This window comes from Paroedura picta, chromosome 1 (genome assembly GCF_049243985.1).
Source record: "Paroedura picta isolate Pp20150507F chromosome 1, Ppicta_v3.0, whole genome shotgun sequence".
NCBI lineage: Eukaryota > Metazoa > Chordata > Lepidosauria > Squamata > Gekkonidae > Paroedura > Paroedura picta.
The window spans coordinates 129,054,565-129,073,516 of record NC_135369.1 but is presented as its reverse complement, the minus strand read 5'-3'; positions in this window follow the sequence as shown (position 1 = coordinate 129,073,516).

Genomic DNA, 18,952 nt, shown 5'->3' with positions numbered 1-18,952 from the left:
TGCATATGAAGGGATGGGGAAACAACCCCGACTTTGAGACTACTTCGGGTAATATAAAAACCAACTCTTCTTTCTTTCATTTTCTTCTAAGAAGAGCTAGGAGCAGATAAATCCTATCCTATGACTTGTTCTTTAATTGCTAGCTTAATCCCTCTTCCCAAAGCAATTATTCTGCCTAACATCCTGGAGGAAACAACAGCTTCAGAAGGTGGGCTGGATTGGATCATATTCCTGCTGAGCTTCTTTCCCTCCTCAGACCCTGTTCTTCCCAAGCTCCTCTCCAGAACTCCAGGAATTTCTTAGCACAGGGCTGGCAACCCTTCCCCCAAAGTCTCCATCTCTGGGAGGCCGAAAACTCCTTCTCCTGCTTGCTCCTAGAGTAAGGTGACCAGATTGTCCCACTTTTGCAAATTGCACTTATGTTGAAATTGAAAAAAATATATACCCTATTTGCTGGCGTATAAGACTACTTTCCCCCCCATGAAAAACATGCCTCCAAGTGGGGGGGTCATCCTATACGCCAGGTGCACTTCAGTTGGGATAGACAGAGCTGCCCATAGTGGCCTCCTGATGCCTGCCCACCTCATTCTACATACCATCCAGTATCGCTCAATATCCAGCGAGGCTGCGGCGGGTTATCAGTGTGGCTGTGGCGAGCATCAGCAGTGAGACAGGGGTGCTAGCCTTTTGGGCATGACCGGCCCATTCTGCTCGGCGGGAAGCAGTGGCGCTCCAGCCCGCCCCTTGTCTACGCAGAGCTCGCACATGCACACTTGCGCACTAGTGCCGGTCACAGGGAGATGCAGGGGCAGGCCGGAGGTGCTGTGGTTGTGTTCCGGCCGTACAATGGTGACAAACTCTATATTTTGAGTGGAAATGTTGGGGGGTCATCTTATACGCCCAGTCATCTTATACACCGGCAAATACGGTATTACAAAACTATTTTGCATTCTATGCGTTTCATGCAAATTTTTGTTGCTCCATATAGACCAAATTTAAAATCAAGAACCCCGCCCCCCCGGTCAGTGGTGTCCCGCTTTACCAATGTTAAAATCTGGTCACCTTATGCTAGAGGTGGGATCTTCCATTGCTTGCTTCTCTCTCTTTTTTCTTTCCCTGTCTGTCTTTTCCCCAATGAGGAACCAAGGTGACTTTTGCAAAAGGTGCCTTTTTTCCAGACTAAAATAAGGCTACTGCATAACAACCGAAAAAGAAGTGTTTTGAATTTGCAGCAAACACCAGAAAAGAGGTGTATGTTCATATGTGGCAGCGTCCGACAGGCGGAATAACCTGGGACATGCCAGAATGATCATTAAAAAAGAGTGCTGTTTGGACTGTATCAAATGGAGTATTGTGTCCAGATCATGGAAGGTCATCACTGCTTTACTCTGCTCTGGTTCGGCATCACTTGGAGAACTGTGTTCACTTTTGGGAACCACAGCTGAAGAGGGATGTAGACAAATTGGAGCGTGTCCAGAGGAGGCCAACAGAGATGGTGAGGGGTTTGGAGACCAAGACATATGAAGAAAGGTTGGGAAAGCTTGGTCTGTTTAGCCTGGAGAGGAGATGACTGAGAGGGGACCTGATAACCATCTTCAAGTATTTAAAAGGCTGCCATATAGAGCAGTGGTCCCCAACCCACCGGCCGCAGCCCGGTGTCAGGCTGCGAAGGCCTTGGCGCCGGGCCACGGCTCCCTCTCCCTGCCCCCCCACAGTTAAAAACTTACCATGCCGCAACCTTGCGGCGTGGGAAGCTTCTTACTGTGGGAGGGGGGGAGAGGGAATCAGGGCCACGTCCGCGCGTTGTGCATGCTCATCCGGGCCGCGCATGCGCACATGCACCACGCGAGGCCGAAATCGCGAATGTGTGGCACTTTCGCGCATGCACGGGCGGGCAGTTGCCCTGCCGGTCCCCAGCCTCAAAAAGGTTGGGGACCACTGATATAGAGGATGGAGCAGAATTGTTCTCTCTTGCTCCAGAGGGACGGACCAGAACCAATGGGAAATTAATTCAAAAGAAATTCTGTCTAAACATCCGGAAGAAGTTCCTGACAGAGCGGTTTCTCAGTGGAACAGGCTTCTTTGGGTGGTGGTGGGTTCTCCATCTTTGGAAATTTTTAAACAGAGGCTGGATAGCCATCTGATGGAGAGGCTGATTCTGTGAAGGTTCAAGAGGGTGGCAGGTTAGAGTGGATGAGCGATAGGGCATAGTGCAGGGGATTGGACTAGATGGCCCAGGAGGCCCCTTCCAACTCAGTGGAGCAGGTAAAACTGTGCTCAGTCTTTTATTTATTTATTTATTTATTTATTTGTTTATTTATTTGTTTATTTATTACATTTATAGACCACCCTCCCCAAAGACTCAGGGTGGTTTACATGGAACTGAAGAAACTAGCTTCCTCCTGCCATTGAAGTTTCAATGTGCTAGAGAGATGGATTCACTTTAAATAGTGTACCAGGTTTCTTAATTGGGACAATCCTAATGATTAAAAACAACACCCACCATCAAATTCATACTAGTGCACCAAGATTTGGGGCACTGACATTTAAAAGAAAATGCCTGATTGCATAATAGGTAGTTTATAGTTCATTGCCATAATGCTGATTTTTAAAAAATGTAAATTGTCTTGGGGCTCTTTGGGGAATAGCATTTCCAGCTTCTGGAGTGGGGAGGGGGCTGGAGTTACAAATGATCTTCAGCAGAAATGGCAGATTAGGGGGTGGACTTTATGGCATGACATCTCTGTTGAGCTCCCTTGTATCCCAAATCCTTGCTTTCTCAACCATTGCCCCAAATCTCCAGGAACTTCCAAAGACTTGGGTAACTTGGCAATTGGTATGTTCATTGTATTTTATCCTTGTAAACTTTTTCTGATACCTTCTGCATGGACTGGGCAGAAACACATTAACATCCAAAACTAGTCAGAATTTTGCATGACAGCATGCGCATCTAGATATTCCAGGCTTGTCAAATATGCTGCACACTGTACCGGACTAGATTGTATCTTGCTAGTGTGAGGCCAGTATTCGTACACTTACACTAAATGCACTCATGGAATTTCCTTCTGCTATGAACAGCATAAAGCAAGGAAGCAAATCTTAGTGACTCAAGTGTCCTTCCCTTTTATTTGGCAAGTAACATTCTGATGGCTTGTTAAGAAAATCGTTGAGAAATTTACAAGTCATTAACCTTCATAATGTTCCATAGTTAATGTGCTCTCTCTTGCAATTACAGCAGCATTCAAGAAGTGTACAAATGGCGTAAAATAGGAGAAGAAACCAGGCATTGTTATATTCCTTAATTATGCACAATTGTTAGAGAATGACATGTAAAATACTAAAGGTAAAATGCTAGTTGTCAAGGCACTCATCCATTATCTTTGATATGCTAAGAAAGGTGGGCTTGTTCCTTCACAGAAAACTCCGCTCACTTGGCAAAACCACTAGAGCTAGCAAACTGGTGATGATATTTTAATTCTCTCACAGGGGATTAGCTATGAGAAAGCCTCAGGTTCATATCCTGACATCTCTAAATAAAGGATCTCTGATAGTGGGGGGGGGGAGGAATCTAACTTGAGACCTTGGAGAACAAATCTTTTAACAGTCTATATACCAATAGTTTGGTTCCGTTTTAGGGAACTGCATCTGCTCAATTTTCAAGATGCCAAAGTTTTAATCATGGTAATGATAACAGCAGTTAAGCTGGGGGAACAGATGTAAATCCCACACTATTTTGAAAAAAACACTCTGTATTTCAACTGTGCTCCTTTCTTTCTTTCTTTCTTTCTTTCTTTCTTTCTTTCTTTCTTTCTTTCTTTCTTTCTTTCTTTCTTTCTTTCTTTCACTAAAGGGCCAAATTCAGAAGCCAGACTTCAGATCCTTTAAAAATTTTTTTATGATTATATTAATTTTGCATTATATTAATTAATTAATTAATTAAAGAAAAATGACAATTTAACTTATTAGACTCTGGCCTTATACAATATTATGATCATGTTACCTTAACTTCATTGCATGTATTCTCAATTCCTCCATTTCTCAATAAAGTTATGTATTTATTTAGTTGATGCTCAGAGAAATGGTTGACAGATCAATTTTGTCAAGTCAAAACTATATACAAGGAACTCCAAACTATGGGTTATGGAATATCTCCATGATGAAATGGATTTGTGTAAGCAAAATGGGACTGAAGCTTAACCCCCCCCCCAAGTCTCTTTTTGAGGGGCCCCTCCCTAGTAGCAACATAATAACAGACTGAGATCTACTTTAGGAGCATGCAAGCATAATAAAAATGTCTCTAAACAGACTTTCATTGCATTCTATATCTTCATGGAGTCCTTTAAAGTGTGTTAAAATAACGTTTCAGTGTAGGTTTTCAGTCACTCACTATTAAGTAAAATTGTGTAAAAACAAAGAGTCAGATTTGTATTGTTTTTATTTTAAAATCTCAAAGCCATGTTTGGAAGTCAATTTTATAGTCTTGGTTTCAGTGCAAACACATTTCCATCTATAATGCAAAGAGGGGAAATACCCACTCACCAACAGGATTTTAGGTTGGCCGGAGAAATGTAGGCCATTAAACCTATAGCAGGCATAGTTAAGCATGTGAGTGAGCTTGTCCCACCTGTTCTAGTATCCTGAAGTAGAGAGTGGAACAGTTGTCTTAAAAAAAAATGGAACAAATGAACTGAGTTAGGGGAACTGAATACTGCCATTTACCTCACATTACTTTGCTGCTGTCCATTCCATTTAGCTGGTTGGCCCACCAAATTGACTTGATGTGTCTGACGTTGACCAGAATAACAGATGCTTCAAAACAATGGAAAACATATGGCCTCCCTGGACTATATATGTGCATTATGTAACCCAGAGCAGAAAACACAGGTAATTTTAATTGTTGCAAAACCTGACTTACCCTTCTTCATGCTTTCTTCCCCTCTCCAATTTTCAATGTTTCCTCTACCAGTTGTATAACAAAACCCAGCAAGTGTTGATAATGCATCACTTTAGCAATGCAGTGTCTGAAGAAAATTTATCTGAATCATTATACACACAGGATTGTCAAGTAAGCCACACTCTGTTTTGTGCCTTTTGAATTGCTTTCCTTTTGTGCTCAGTCATGACTGACAGCGAAGTAAAGGCTAAATGTTCCAGAAGAGCAAAAGTTGATGAAAGAATGTTTTACAGAGAAAAAAGGAAGAAAAATCTCCAAGTAAAGAACAGATTGTGTGTTCAAATCTCTAATGGGGGTGGGCTGAGCCAGTTTGGTGTAGTGGTTAGGAGTGCGGACTTCTAATCTGGCATGCCAGGTTCGATTCTGCACTCCCCCACATGCAGTCAGCTGGGTGACCTTGGGCTCACCACAGCACTGTTGAGGCTGTTCCGAGCGAGCAGTGATATCAGGGCTCTCTCAGCCTCACCCACCTCACAGGGTATCTGTTGTGAGGAGAGGACTGTAAGCCGCGTTGAGACTCCTTCAGGTAGAGAACAGCGGCATATAAGAACTAACTCTTCTTCTGAGTAGATTACACAGAATGACATTGAGACATTTTCTGAACCAGGGGAAAAGGCCAGGCTGATGCTCATATGGCAGCAGGGCTAATCTCTGCTTACACAGGATGTCAGCGCTGTCCCATCCTTGGTCCGCTTTAGGCCCTTTGTTGCCCCTCAGTAAAGGAACATGGATATTTCCATGATCCCTTTTTCTCTGCAGGTACCAACAGGGCCTATCCCAGTGCAGGCCTATGTAGAAGGAGAAGAGTTGGGCCTTCCAGGCCCGGCTCCTCCCCCCATCTTACAGCATCTTAGGAGGAACAAAAAATGCCCCAGTTAGCTCCGCAGTGCTTCATGGTGTCACGGAACTGACTGAAGCATTTTAAAAATCTGTATGAAGTGGGCATTGCATAATATTGCAAACCCCTGCTCAAGTGAGGGGGCAGTCCTAAGAACACTTTCCAGAGAGTATGCCAGACTGAATTTAAAAAATCATACTTTGGTAGAACTACTCCTTAGGATTTCTTCCTAAGAGTAAATTTTTAGCTTTTCCTTGCTTCTTTGTTCTGTGAATGCCTGGAGCTCAATGCAACTCTTGAAATGACTTGGAAACCAAGGGCTTTGGGGCCTGTTTGAGCAGTGAGTGTACAGAAGGGCATTTGCTTTAAGTGTAGGGCTGCTCCCCTATCCAGGTTCAGAAATATCTGGAGATCTGAAGGCAGAGTCTGGGAGAATGAGGTTAGGGAGAGGAGAGAACTCTGTCAGATATAATGCCATGCAGCTTGTCTTCCAAATAAACCATTTTCTCCAGAAGTCAAATAAATGTGATAAATAATAAATAAGTAATTGCTGTATGTCATGTAGAGAGCGGTTGTAGAGATCCCTTTTTAAATCAAATAACTCTAATGAATGCTACATGGACTCTTATCATTATTAAAGTTAATTGGGTTATACTGTTGAGATGCTTGATGTTTACTGTTAAAGCTCTGATGTTCCTTTGGCCCATTCCACACCATATGTGCCTTTAATGCCTTCCCTGGAAGGCTGATCAATAGACTGGCTGTTAGTTTACTGATGTTTGTAGAGTTCATGGGTATATCCTGACATCTCTAGAGCTCACCAGCTACATCAATAACCCAAAACTGTGGCTGGCTATGAAAGGTTACCTAATTATTTGCTTTACCATTTAAACTAGTTATATCACTGGCATTTTTTAAAATGTCAAATGTCTAGTAAGTGTGTGAGGGATTAGAACTATTTATTGTTGCGCTCAGCTGGATCGATTCTAAATCACTGTTGAAAACATCTTTAATATTAGCTAGTTTTCTAGGTGATAAATGACTCCTTTGTTAGAAGAAGAAATCCTTCTGCTCAAGGAAAGACTCCTTACAGGGTTGCCAGACTCTGAGGTGGCCAGATATCTCTCACTATTACAACTGATCTACTGGCGACATAGATCACTTTGCCTAGAGAAAATGGCTGCTTTGGAGGGGAGACTGATGGCATTATATCCAATTGAGGTCCCTCCCCTCCCCACCCTCCACCCTAATCAGGCCCAACCCCTCAAATTCACAGGTATTTCCCAATCCAGACCTGGCAGCCCTTCTCCAGCAGCACACTCCTCTCTCAGTGGAATGGGACCACTGGATCCAGCTCAATGCCTGTCTTATATAGTATCATGTATACAATTTTGAACCCCCCCCCCCAAAAAAAAAGAAGCACCCCACAGGCATACATACTGTATAAACCAGAGAAGTTGGTAAGAAAGATCTTGTATCTTTGTTGTAAAATGAACTAATAATAAACTGTTAACACCAAACTATCTTGAATATATTGAATGGTGCTTTGGTGCTCTGTTCAGTCAGGCATGACACAGGACTTCTTGAAATTTGCTCTAACTACCCTGTGAATGGGACTGGGCCTCAGCTGGTTTGAAGGGAGACAAACTTGGCCTTGGGGCAATCTTAGGCTTGACAGCACTGCTAAGCATATGTTTTCAGCAGCAGATGGTCCAGACGTAAATTATTTTTATTAGCAGAATAATCATGTTGCAGCTGCTTTCATCTCTATTCAGTGGAAAGCAGTGGTTGTGATGTTCTTTGAAAAGTGCACTCTTACTATGGAAAGCTTTAAATCTTACGCATTTTTTAATATTATGACTAGCTGTGAATTTCACATGTTTCATACTGGATGTAGAAGGCCCAAAGAGGATTTGATCAAGGATGGGTCATATTGCCCAAAGTCCCCAGCAAATGGTGAGTTTTTTTCAGCCTGACTGATTTTGAGTTGTAGTGCCATGAATTAAACCTAGGGTTGCCAAACTCTCAGTGGGCCCTGGAGATATCCCAGAATGAAAACTACAAAGACAAGTTTCCCCAGAGAAAATGGCAACTTTGGAGACTGCACTCTAAGGCATACCCAGCTGAGGTCCTTCCCCTCCTCCTCCCCAAATCTTGCCCACTCTCAACTGTGCCCCAAAATCTTCAGGAATTTCCTGACCCACAGATGGCAACCCTAGTTACATGGGTCATTTGAAAAGACAACATTGATCTGAATTTCAGCATGGACCAGCTTTTGTGTATGACAGTTCATACTTTACATCCCTGTTTGATTTCTAAATGTGTGTTTAGCATTGTTAGTGTGCACTGGATTACTCTTGTCCTGCAATTTTTGTGTTCCAAATTGACTCATTATGCCTAGCAAGATAGCAAATGGGTAGCAGGCCATTTTATTCAAAATTTATATGTCAGAATTTGAAATCTGAAAACTACAATATGGTTGTAATTATACTCCCATCCTAAAATAAACTGATCTCAATTTGGTGATTTTGGTCAGCTGTCTCACATCTCTCTTGTTCAGGGATAAGTAATTTCTTTCATTGTATGTATGTATGTATGTATGTATGTATGTATGTATGTATGTATGTATTTTCTTCTTTCTTTATCTGTAGTCATTTATATACTGCTTTCTGTTCAATTGTTCCAGAGAAAGAAAGTATCTTTCTATATGCAGATCAGAATCCAGTCTTTACCTTTCACCAATTAGTCTTTTAAAAAGTAATGGTTATGACATTCTTTGTCACAGAGCTTTCACAAAGGTTGCTCATTTGCAACATTTTTAGTATGCTGACTACATATTTAGCATGTAACATATTCTTTTTCATTATTCGCACCTCCCCCCCCCCCATCACACCCGTTCCTCTAGGTCCAGATGAAGGAAGATAATAACTATGTTTCTTTCTACTTGGAGATAAGATGTCTTTTCATAGATAACCCACCATTTTATTGATATATACTGATGGAGTGGCTGAAGCTGCTGTCAATTACAGTAGTTGAACAACAACTTCTGCCATACCAGTGTGGCTCAAACTACCACCATTTTTAAATGTCTTTGGTGTACTGATAATATTAATTCTGTGTATTGTCTCCCCACAATGTTTCCCCCCCCCCCATGCATGTATGGCATAATCTCCAGTGCAAAACCAAAATGGTTTGTAATTTAGAAGGAAATCAATGGAGGAAAAGCTATATATGATTATGCTGTCAATGTGCAGAAAGAACAATGAGGTGCAGTTTGATACAGTGGTAGTTAGAGCAAGGATCTCCAAAGAAACAGCATGGATTTTGTAAGGGAAGAACTTGTATCACTAACCTGTTAAAGTTCTTGGGGGATGGGGGTAAACAAACATGTGGACAAGGGTGACCCAGCTGAGTTGTTTACCTAGCCTTCCAGGAGGCTTTTGATCAAATTCATCATCAAAGGCCCCTAATAATAATAATAAAGGCGCCTAAGTAAACTCAGTAGTTAAGAGAATGAGTCCTCATAGATTAAAACTGATTAATTAACAGGAAACAGAGCGTGAATACAGTTTTCACAATAGAAGGTGGTAAGTAGTGAGGTACCACAGGGCTCAATAATAGGTCCAGTGCATTTTAACTTTTTTGTTAATGATTTTGAGCTGGGAGTAAGCAGTGAAGTGGCTATACCACTATGTTGTTCAGGGTGGTGAGAACCAGGGAATACTGTGAGGTGCTTCAGAGGGATCTGGGCAAGTCAGCATGGCAACTGAGGTTCAACAAGGGCAAGTGCATAATAATGCATATTGGAGCAAAAAATTCTAACTGTAGATATGCATCAATGGGGTCCAAACTGGTGGTAACTGACCAGAAAAAAGACCTTGGAGTCATGGTAGATAACTGTGTGCAACTACAATAAAAACAAACAAATGCTATGCTAGGGATTATTAGGTGTTCGCTGGCCGGGGCTCATGGGAATTGTAGACCATGGACATCTGGAGGGCTGCAGTTTGACTACACCTGGTGTAGAGTTCTGGTCTACACTCCAAAGAAGATATTATAGCATTCAAAAAACAGTAGAAAAGAGCAACTAAAATGATTAAGAGAATGGATCACCTTCCCTATGAAGAGGTTAGGGCTCTTTAGCTTGGAAAAATGACAATTGAGGGGTGACATGAGAGATTTACAAGATTATGCATGGGATAGAAAAGGCAGAGAAAGGAGTACTTTTCTCTTTCACAATATAGAAGAATTCAGTGAAATTAATGAGCAGTAGACTTAGAACAGATAAAAGGTAGTACTTCTTCACCAAAAAATTAACACATGGCATTCACTGATGCACAAAATGGTGACAACTACAAGTATAGACAACTTTAATAGGATAAACATGTGGAGCAGAGGTCGATTGGTGGCTATTGGCCAAAAGGTATACATGGAACACCACAGTAGGTCTAGGGCAGTGATGCTCTGTATTCCTGGTGCTTGGGGGGAAACAGTGGGAAGGATTCTGGAGTTCTAGCCCTGCTGGTGGACCTCCTGATGGCACTATGTGACACTGTTGGATGGGCCATTGGCCTGATCCAACATGGCTACTCTTATGTTCTTAAATATGGTGCCCATGGATGTCATGGTGCTTGCCAACACTATATTTGGTACCCTGGTTTTAGGCAGTGAACAAGGCCAAGAGGGGCTTTTGCTCAGCAGCATTTCTGATTAGCTATGCAGACTTTTAAAAGGTTGCACTGGCAGTTGCCATGTTCAGGATGTGCCTTCTGCTGTCCTGCCAGTCCTGGCCCCAGGTACTTAACCTCAGAATAGGTGGAGGGGGTTTGGCTCACCCTTTCCCCCCTCTTCCTGCCTGAGTGACTCCATTCTTCACCATTAGGACCTCAAGGCTTTCTTCTTTCCTAATTTGCTGATCATAGCTGCCTTTTAACCCATCACTCTCTTGCCAAAACCAACTTCCATCCCTCTGCTGAATGCCTGCATCTGCTGACAAGGGAGTCCTTGGGGCTGACAGCTGCCATTCATAGAGTATGCTTGCTACTGGGTCCTGCTGGCCTTGGCCCTGCCTAGAACTCTGAGCCCATCCCACCACCGGAGGTGACCTTCTGGTAGAGGCCAAGGCAGGGTGTGCCTGAGACTTTGCTACAAGGAGGGAGACACCTGGGAACTATGGGTCCCAGGGTTGTTTCCTTAGTTCAAAGCCCTCTAAGCCCCATGAACCTGAGCCAGTCATTTTTGAGTCTTTTACCGTGGTGGGAATTGTGAGCAGGGCCATCTGCCTCCCAGAAGCCCATCCAGGTGCAACTGTTCATCCTGCCCATGTCTCTGGGGTTTTCTCCTTCTCTCCAGCCATTCCAACATTCTCTGTTGGCTTTGCTCCCCCCCTGCCCCACCCCTGGCTCTGTTGGCATGAGTGGCTTCACCTCCAGTAGGACTGGTTGTCCAGGGCAGAGTCTGCACTTACTTTTTTATTCCATTGTCAATCCTGTTGAATTCAGATCGCTTTGAACTCGGGTCTTCCTCCCCCCCCCCATTTCCATTGAAACAGGAAAGTCTTCTGCACGTGGTTAGGGAGGCTCAGAAGAGGGGGGGACAAATGGAGACTCTTTCTTTGTTTTCTTGAAGGGGGGGGAGAGGATCCAAGAAGTCAGAGGAGGGAGGAAAAAAATCCTTTCTTTTCTTGAAGGGGGGGGGGGGAAACGAAGAAGGCACAAAAAAAATCCAAGGCCGACAGAAGTTGAGAGAACTTAGGGGCTTGTCCTTTAAGGCAGGCTTGTCACATGGTCACCTGTAGCCAATCACGGGTCCTCTACCACGGAGGAGAGCCCAGATTCAAAACAATGTGATTTTCTGAATATATTCAGGATTAACAGCAGTCTGAGATATCGCACAATAAAGGTAGGGTCACTCCAGATCAACCCTTCTTGCTGCAGAAGGAAAATTTAAATCGCCCCAAATCCAAACGGAAATCGCATTCTGTGTAGAGGGCAGGGACTGAATCGATCTGGGGTTGGAATAAAAGCTCCATGCAGTTTACACCCTGGTTTCAGGAGTGGCTGTGGAACTTCCTGGTTCAGAGGCACCTGGTATGAGCTGAGGAGAGGTTCTGGGGATAGCTTTGAGCCTGGTCCTGGACAGCTGCAGCTGCCACAACAACCTATGAATTTCATTGTCTGACTGAAGGTAAGCTGCATGAGTGCAAGAAAATATTTTGAAACATTATGTTCATTTTAATGTGTTTCCTGTTAAACAGAGCTTCTGCCTGAAATGCTGAAGAGTTAGTTAGAGCTGTGTGTGACCTCATTCCCTGATATTTGTGGCTGGCAGTTGATTCTGTCTCATGCAGCAGCTATTTGGTGGTTGTGCCCAGCACCCTGGTACACCTTTCCAAAGGTACCTGCAGGCATAAAGAGGTTGGGAACCACTGACTTACAGTCAGAATTGGGCTTCGGAGACTTGGATTCAAATACCCAATCAATGTGGTGCTCTCTTAGTCTAATCTACTTTGTGGGGCTATTGTAGAAATCACACAGAGGAAGGGATAGAAATATAGCCATGCTAAGTTCCTTTGAGGAAGGGATAAACTTGTGATAGTCAAGTATTGCTTAAGTATCAGGGGAAATGACATGGAAGATTCAACATCTGGTTTCCTGACATGCTTTTTAAAAAAGCTTCAAAGCAGTTCTGGGCAGCCTAAACTGGATTTCCACCACATCCTTTTCCTTTATACATTTTTTTCTAAGAGATCACCTATCCCCTTGGGAGCTGTTATTAAAGACAGTACAATATTTTTCTTAGTCCTCCTGCTGCCCATGATACCTTCTGGAGGCAATTTCAGTTGTGGGTATTAGCACACTGGTGGACCACAGTTCAATTCACTCCCCTCTAGCTGCTTCAAAACCACTAGGAGAAAACCTGTAGGAGATCTCTAATTTTAAACTTATTAATTAATGTATTGTGTCAGAGGGAAAGGCAGACTATGTATGGGGTAAGTAAATTAAGAAATACAGAAGTCAATAGAATTTTTTGTTTTATTTTTAATCCATATTTCTCACTTAGACTACACAATTAAGATCAATACATCTAATCAGGCTTTCTCAATTAGGGTTTTGTGAAAACCTGGAGTTTCTTTAAGATCCTGAAAGGGTTTCCTGAATGGGTGGGTTTTAATTAATTCTTTATATATTTTTAAAATGTGTTAAGCGTTTATCATAGAATCATAGAGTTGGAAGGGGCCATATAGGCCATCTAGTCCAACCCCCTGCTCAACGCAGAATCAGCCCAAAGCATCCTAAAGCAAGGTACTAGGGGTCAAGCCCATTGCATTCAGGAATACAATAGGTGCTAGATTAGGGAGATAGAATGGAAGAACTCTGCGGATGGCCTCCCCCTCCCCCCAGGACCTGGAAAGACTGCCGGCAGCTCTTAGGGAACTCACCAGTAGGGGTCACAATCATGCAGAAGGGATCTGTAGCCTCCAAGCCTCAGAGGGAAGTGAAAGAAGGAGGGGGTGGTCAGGGGTGGTCAGTTAAAAAATAAGGAAACAAGTATAACAGTGAAGTGTACAATGATTCAATAAGATTAAAACTGTGGCCATGAACATATGACTTGAGCAGATGTTCTATTGAAATAAGTAGTCCTTCTCTTGCAGATAGGTCTTCAAAAATGCGGATCATGGAATACACAGACTAGGCATGTGGACTTCAGAGTGCATCAAAAGAATAACCTCTGAAGCAGGCTGCTTCGGAGACAGATCGCTACGAAGCATTCTGAAGCTCTAATTCCCAAAGTTAAACAGATCTGAAGTGGACAGTAACAGTCCAAAGTGTCCTTCAGACCATTTTGGAGAGCTCTGAAGTGCTTTGGAGCATCCTTTTAAAATTTAAAGGGAAACACAGACATCCTCTTAATTGGCTCTTTTCCTTCCTGCCGTTAGTCTGATCTTCTCCAGGCCCTGGAACAAAGGAGAGGGGGGAGGGAAGGCAAGAGATCAATGGCTGGGCTCCCTGTAGGAGGCCAGCCAATCATTGCAAAGCATTTTGCCTTTGCAAATAATTTGCAATGCTTGCTGAGATCCTGCAGCTTGCTTATCTAGCTTTCTGCAAAGGAAGGAGGTGGCTGGGGGGGGGGATTAGCCTATAGGGAGGCATGTTTTTTTTGGGGAAAAACATTTCTTGGCCAATCATAGAAGGTTTTCCCTTTTTGAAAATCTTCTGTGCTTGGCCAAGACAGTATATAAGGCTAGGGGATTTTCTTACTTGCATCTGTTGCTGGCTGCTGCCTCCTGACCTGTGATGCTCTGGCCGAGTAGATTATTTGAATCTGACTTCCAGATAATCTGCAGGGCTTGGCTGCGTGGCTGATTGGCTTGCTGCTGCTGCACTGAACATTGGAAGATCTTGATCGCTGGAGAAGACATCTAACAGTTTGACAGAGGGACTCTGCTGATATTTTTTTTCCCTCTTGCCTTCTCACTTTTATTCCTCTTTTCATTTTTACTTGCAGTTTACTTGACTTCACCTCTGTCCGGGGTGCCTTGGGGTGCTTGGGGATCACTTTTTTCTCTCTTTGTGTTAATTTCTTCTTTTTTCTCTGGCTGAATGCTATTGTGGCCTGGGAGGCAGCACTGTTTCTTCGTTTTTTTTTCCTTGGGGTGCTCTTGGTCTTTATAGTTCTTAAAATAATTAATTCAGATTTGTTTTTTTGTGGTGAGTGTTGGGGTGGGTGGCCCACTCATCAGTTCTAGTTTGCTGCTGTTGTGGCCTGTTGGGGGTACTGCGGTTCCCTGAGTGGATGGCCCACCACTCTGCTCTGGTTTGCTGCTGCTGTTTGCTGCTTTTGTGGCCTGTTTGGCTCTGACAGAGCTCTCTCAGGGTGTCTAGAATGAGGAGAGGAAGGGAAGTTGATTGTAAGCTGCTTTGAGACTACTTCGGGTAATGAAAAGCGGGTTACAAAAGCCAACAGCTAGTCTTCCTCTTGACTTTTCTATATTTGTTGGGGGGAAGGCAGGATGGGAGAGCCTGTGATGATGTTTGGTGGATCTCCAGGTCTCCCCAGGAGGCTGGCATTCCCTAGACCACTAGTGGTGCTGTGAGATTTCCCCCCCCCCACCTTGCCAGGTACCCCCTCCTCTCCAGGGGAATCCAGATAAAACCTTTCCTGATCTAAAAAAAAATTCCACAAGTTAAAAAAGGCCTATTCCCAGGTTACAATTAATAAACAATGTTCTTCACCAGGAAAATAAATTATTTGGTTGGATCCAAATGCTCTTTTTTCTTAACATTGGGGTTTTGAACAATGGTAAAACGAAGAGCTTTGGTCTGGTGGATAATGCATATGATACCAACTGAACGTTTCTTGTGCTGCAGAAGGGCTTCTTGTGCTAGAGTGAGACTCCACTGTTATTGGAATGGAAACAGCGTTCAACCCCCACTTTTTAGTATAGTTACGTGCATAGTAACTGTCTCAGCAGTAGCTAAGGGCTCCTTATATCAAAAGGTAGGCTTTTTAATGAAATGTAATCAGTCCAATTAAAAGGTATATCATGCTAAGAAGGAAGATAATTAGGGATTTCTTCTATTTTCTGTCTATGACGATTCTAAAATACATGTTTCATTAACACAGCAACCAGGGGCTCTAAAAATCTTAAGTAGCTCTTTTGGAGTTTGCATGTAGACTACAGTTGCAGTGCCACCTAGTGTAGATTTATTTTCTACATTCCTGAAAGAGATATAGAGTTGTCCAAAGGTATAAAATGGATGAGGGGGAAATGTTGCAAGCCTATTTCGTCTTTATGGGGGAGGAAAGTGGTGTGTTCATGAAGTAAATCTATGATTTTACACATTCACAGAATTCTTAGGCGGCTGTTAACATTCAGATGTGAATATCAGCATAACATACTACAAAGATTCACTGTAATATAATAGTTAATAGTCTTGGTTTGGTGTTATAATCTTTTAAAATCTACTAAACAAAAATCTATTATGAATATTTATTTTTGGCAGATTTTAGGTTTATAATATTAGTGAAACTAACGTTGAAGGGCTTAACCCCCTCTCTCCTTTCTGCATGACTCTGAGGCAAACTGAGGCTACACTACCTTACAGTTTGTCCTTAACAGAAAGGCAACCATGACCCGTCTCATCTGTTTGAGCCCCGGGGGGAATGCAGCCTCCCCCCTCCTGGCCCCCTGCACTTCTTACTGCACCGGGAAGGCCCTCTGCAGCCTTTGTGAGGCTGCAAAGGACCTTCCGGGTCCCTGGGGGAGCGCAGCCTCCCCACCCCACCATACTTCTTACTGGGCCGGGAAGTCCCTCCCCAGCCTCTACGAGGCCGCGAGAGCCTTCCTGGCCGCTGGGAAAGTGCAGCCTCCCCACATCACCACAGTTCTTACTGGGTCCGGAAGGCCCTCCAAACAATGGTAAGGTTATATAAATTTGAAAGAACATGGCATAACATGGCACCCTTCTGAGATGTCAGCTGTCTTGATTTTCTCTGCTATCCACTTACAATGTGTTCTGCTCAATCAATCAAAGGTCTCTTCAGAGGAATAGCATTGCATCGCTTTATTGGTAATGCCTTCTGCGTTCTTCTATTTTCTTCCACATCCCCCCTATCTGCTAGTCTACCCTATATGCTACTCTGCACTGTTCTTTGTGTTATTCATTGTGCTCCTTGAATTTTCCCCTATTGAGCCAGGTATTATATTTTGGGAAATCCAAAACTACATTTTTTTGGGTCCCAAGGGCTGCTTTATACAATTCAATTATGAGGCTAGGAGACATGCATCTGTTTTATATATGCATTCATTTATACAATGGATATTTTCTTTCAACTTAATGTGAGGTCTTTGTGTTAAATGCAACAACATTTATTGAAGAGGAGGAGGGACAGGCTCATAGCTGAATGTACAGACTTCTCCCTCTCATGTGGTCCCAAGATGAATGGAGACCCCCTTTGATTGACTTTAGGTGCACTGAAACCGAAGTGTGACTTATATGCTGCTGAGATTTCCAGTGGCTGAATTTTGTTAAGATCAGCAATTTCTAATTTTAGAAAATAAAGATCAAGGTAATAAAATGTTGCATACATAGCAACCAAATCTGACAAGGTACACAATTCCTTTCAATATGGAATAAATATTTGCAGACATTAGAAGTAATGAGTATTTTTATTAATAATTTTAATTAGTTTTCTCCAACAGTTTTAGGATTCATGGGACATGCATTCCATCAAAGCTGCTTTGATTGTAATTGGATGCTTTTGTTTCTTTGCTCATTGTGGCATGTCATAAGCAGACTCCTTCTGAACAGATCAGAAGTCCTTCTAGTGGCCAACGAGTTAGTTCTTCTGGAGGTCAAACAGGGCATGAAGCTTGAGGCCTTTTCCCTGTTGCTTCCTCCTAACATTGATACGCAGAGGTTTTCTTCTGTGAAGCTCCCCTTTAGTCACCATAGCTAGTAGCTGTTGATGGACCTATATTCCATGTACCTGTATAATCCCGTGTAAAGCCACTATGCTCATGTTGTCATTTCCAGTGAATGCCACAATTCACCTGATGATTAAAGAAGTATTTTTGGTCTGCCTATAGTGTGTTGCTCCTCAAGTTGATTGCATACTCCCATGTTCTAATATTATGGGAGAAGTAGAAAACCTTCTGTCTACTTGGTTTCTATACCATATACATAATTTTATAAACTTCTGTTGTATCCCACTTTAGTTGTCTTTTTTTCTAAGATGTAAAATCCCCTCGTATAACCTGTTAACTCTCTTGATTGCCATCTTTGTTACTTTTTCCAGCTCTATTTCCTTTTGGAAATATGGTGATCAGATCTTTACTTAATTCTCCAAATCAGGATGCACCATATATCTAAAGAAGGGGTTACAATACTGGCCACTTTATTTCCAGTTCCTTTCCTCATCATCCACAGCATGGAGTTTTTCTTTTCCATAATGACATTTTCATCAAGTTTTCCACGACAACTCGCAGATATCTTTCTGTATCAGTGGCAGCCAGTTCAGATCCCATCAATTTATATTTAACTTTAGGATTTTTAGGGGTTTTGGTTGCAATGTGTATCTTCTTACACTTACCTACAATTATTTGCCATGTTGTTTTCCACACACTCATTTTATAGAGATCTTCCTGTAATTCTTTGAAGTGTGTCTCAGTTTCCATCATCTTGAATGATTTTAACTGCAAACTTGGTCACTACTCTTGGATAACAGGTCACTAAAGGGCCAAACTAGACAAAATGCTGAGAGATCTGTGAATGGGTAAGGGCTGTTATTCAGGAGTACAGCATTGCTTGCGTGCAGAAGGATCAGATAGCTGGTTATGTGAAAGAATGCTACTTGAGACCCTGGAGAATTGCTGCCAATCACAGTAGATGGATTCAGTATACGGCTGCTTCATGTCTTAATTGGATTACCCAAACATCTTATTGGTAAATAGCAGCTATAACCTCTCTCCAAATCTCTGGAGCCACTGTCTTTCTTGATTAGAGGGGGAAACACAATTCCCCCGCCCAAAAAAAAGGGCAAAGAAAATATCCAGTTGAGGCTGCATCAGTCTGAAATCTCAATCTAAATCAAACCACAACTCCTTTTTACTATCAAAAATGTCCATGGAATCTATTCACAAATTTCACTATCAATCAGTCACTATGAGCAGAAGCTATAGCTTGTCATTGTTATATATGAGCATGCAAAGGTGTCTAACACTGTTAGAACCAGCATTATTTAGTGACTAGATTTAAAGCCCATTGTATTGCTAAATACAATGGGTGCCAGCATGCCCTCTCCTTCCCCGTGGCCCCCAGGCAGCCCTCCCACCAGGGCCACCCCCACCCCACCGCAAAGCCCATTTATAATAAATGGGCTTTGCAAAGCCCCCCCCCCCCCGCAGCTGGAGCTGTTCTTGGGAGACAGGCAAGGAGAGATTCCCAAGGTGCTGGCCCTGCCTCTTTCCTGGGGCTGAAGGCTTTTTCCTGCCCCCCCACCCAAGACCCCAGCCTCGAGGCCGGGAGAGAGGCAGAGCTGGCGCGTCTCCAACGTGCCGGCCTTGCCTCTTTCCTGGGCCCGAAGGCTCTTTTCCGGCCACTCCCAGCTGGGGCCCCAGCTTTGGGCCTGGGAAGGAGGCAGGGCCGCCGTGTCCC